The 3123-nt window shown below is 45.1% G+C and overlaps 1 protein-coding gene across 1 annotated transcript in view; it reads right to left on the reverse strand.

Annotated features, from left to right (window-relative positions):
* Positions 1-3123, reverse strand: part of LOC106814898 (ankyrin repeat domain-containing protein 13D-like) — a 51313-nt gene that overhangs the window by 24196 nt on the left and 23994 nt on the right. The window lies entirely within an intron of this gene.

Consider the following 3123-nt stretch of genomic DNA (forward strand, 5'->3'; position numbering starts at 1 on the left):
TCCACCCAGCTGCCAACCCACCCCTCCACCCAGCTGCCAACCCACCCCTCCACCCAGCTGCCTGCCTGCTCCTCCACCTACCCTCCCCTCCAGCCAGCTGGCAACCCACCCATCCATTTACCCGCAAATCCACCCAGCCGTCTGCCCGCTCACTCAGCAGCATGCTGTGGCCGGATTTGTGAGAGGGATCAATGTCTCGAAATGACATCGTGAAACTTTAAGTGGATGCCTAACAGTGCAATTCCGTTCTACTACTCAAAAGATAGCCTCTAGAATGATTGTCCCCGCGTAAATGCACGTGTGTGCTGCGAGTGGCTAGACATGTGTACTAACGATGTACAGGAAAGGGTATATTGTGTCAGGAACTACGCGAAAGGGTGTATTGTGTCAGGAACTACATGAGAGGGTATATTGTGTCAGGAACTACGGGAGAGGGTATATTGTGTAAGGAACTACGAGAGAGGGTACATTGTGTCAGGAACTACGAGAGAGGGTATATTGTGTAAGGAACTACGAGAGAGTGTATATTGTGTCAGGAACTACGTGAGAAGGTATATAATATTGTGTCAGGAACTACGAGAGAGGGTATATTGTGTAAAGAACTACGGGAGAAAGTATATTGTGTCAGGAACTACGTGAGAAGGAACATTGTGTCAGGAACTACGGGAGAGGGTACATTCTGTCACGAACAATAGCAGAAAGTATATTGTGTCAGGAACTACGCGAGAAGGTATATTGTGTCAGGAACTACGGGAGAGCGTATACATATTGTGTCACGAAAAATAGGAGAAAGTATTTTGTGTCTGGAATTATGGGAGAAGGTATAATAAACTAATAACATAATACATAACATAATAAACTGTGGGAGAAGGTATAATGTTTGGAAGGCTGTGGAAAAAGGTGAGGCATACCGTTTTCTTACGGCGCCAGCAAAAATAGATGTGAAATATATTTTGGAAATTAGCAAATAATTAGCAAATAGGTGCTACCATGAAGACACATGCATGCACGTGCACTTTTTTTCCGACATATAAATAGATAATATGATGAGAGTATGAGAAACAGTTAAAAAGAAAATCGGACTGATCACAAGGTTGCGCTAGCACTTCCTCAACTTGTTACAATAACGTATTTCAAGCCGGGACCAGCTGCACCCATCATCGAGTTGTTAGCGACAAGACGTAAATCAAGCCCGCAGAGCACAGAATTCATGCACTGCTACACGCGCGCATTGTGAGCTCACGCTGGATGCCGCGCAATGTTGCTCGTGCCCACGGCACGTCCCGCTGCATTTTTTTATCAAAATCCGTCGGCAGGCGCAACAGCCGTTTGACGCGAAGGAAAATGCTGAGGAAATACGCCACGCGAAGCAATTTTTCGAGATGCCCGCATCAAGTTTCGGCGACGGTTTTTATCTTGACGGCCGAGGCGGTCGATGTTGTGATCGGCTCTCCGCTCAATTCGCTGATCAGATGAGAAATGAGGCAGTAATTCTAACGAGCAGCTCCACGGCCATATGCGTATCAAGGCCCGCGCGAGCAAGTGATCTAATGCTACGTCTTACGAGAAAACACGCAAAATCAAATTCTCGCCGAGACGAAACTGTCTCGACTGACATTTACGTGGCTGCTCTTTCCCGCACTCAACGGCCGATCGTCTGCCAACGTTACCTCGCTCATGCGGTCACGCTAAGGTCATGCCGCGGCCGCCACCATGGCATGCATCATCTCACATCGTTACGATTACACCCGCGCCATTACACGCTTACTTACGCAGATGGGTTCGTTGTCGTATCAGGTACTACAGATATGTACCCGAGGTACATATATGTATACACAAGTGTACCTGACCAATGTTGTTTCTACAAAACCGTACCGCTGCACTCCATAAATGTACCCAGGCGGGAAGTCTCGTTCAGTCACGTGGTATTGTCGTAAAAGCCGGAAAACGGTATAACATAAGAAGAATTTAGCGCCTTCTGATTGGCTGGAATTTGGCAAGATGTCAGCCTCCATGACTTGTAGCCAAAATCCCGAATTATCTACCAAAAACCCTGAGGTCAGCTGTAAACTAATCATAACAGACATAAACAAAAAGTAGAACAAAAACGTATTGCGTATAGGCCCCTACACTGCATATCCTGATACCTGTTAATACTGCCGTATACGCGGAACGATACGGATACGCAAATCATTATCATTTCCTAACTAAACAAAACTCGGCAGCTATAAGCCCAGACCCTCTCATAACTAGTTAAGATTAAGATGAAAATAACACATTTGCACTAAGAATTGCAATTATAGTGATATTATATGTTATATTAATGAGTAAAATGTGTGTTTTTCATGGAAAATACATCAGAAAACTTACTTATCTAACGGTTATAAACGAAAACAAACATTTACAAATGGCGTTTGTTCTCTTGTTTTGAAGGTTTACGACATTCTCGTACTTTATCGCGTGGTTTCATATGCTGCCCGCGGGGCAGGTATGTTTATGTAAACACATACATAATATGCTGAGAAGATACAGGTCTGGTACACTTGTGTATACATACATATACGTACCTCGGGTACATATCTCTAGTACCTGATACGACAACGACCCCTTCAGCTTTAGTACCTACGCTGTCTCTCGTTAAGGCAGCACGCGTGGGTGGGATGCGGCGCAGATGCACGATCCCTATTCTGCTGTGTGCACAGATAAAAACACTTCTCGTGTTTCGTGTTTTCACATTTTATGCGGCTCACTTGGTAACTATATTGCAACGTTTATGTTGATTTAGAGTCGGCGATTTAAACGAACTGTTTAACGTTTGCGTTTATAATGTGATGTCAGTGTTAGATGCATAAATAACCGTCATTTAGCCAAACGTATTAGCACGTGGAAAAAATGTGTGTATAAGTTTACTCGCGTTAACTACCGCGTGTAAGCTAACCCGTGACAGCGTCGACCAGGAAAACATCGGATTTACAACGCGGACTATTTTTATTTACCACAATAAGGCTGGTTACGCTGAGAGGGTCTATGTCCCTCGGGGTACTGCCGGAACGTACCCTGGGTACGGTCCGGTATACCGGAACGTACCCTGGTACTATCTAATATGCCGAACCGTACCTCGCC

The sequence above is a fragment of the Priapulus caudatus genome, unplaced genomic scaffold, assembly GCF_000485595.1.
Source record: "Priapulus caudatus unplaced genomic scaffold, Priapulus_caudatus-5.0.1 Scaffold1001, whole genome shotgun sequence".
In the NCBI taxonomy this organism is placed as follows: Eukaryota; Metazoa; Priapulida; class Priapulimorpha; order Priapulimorphida; family Priapulidae; genus Priapulus; species Priapulus caudatus.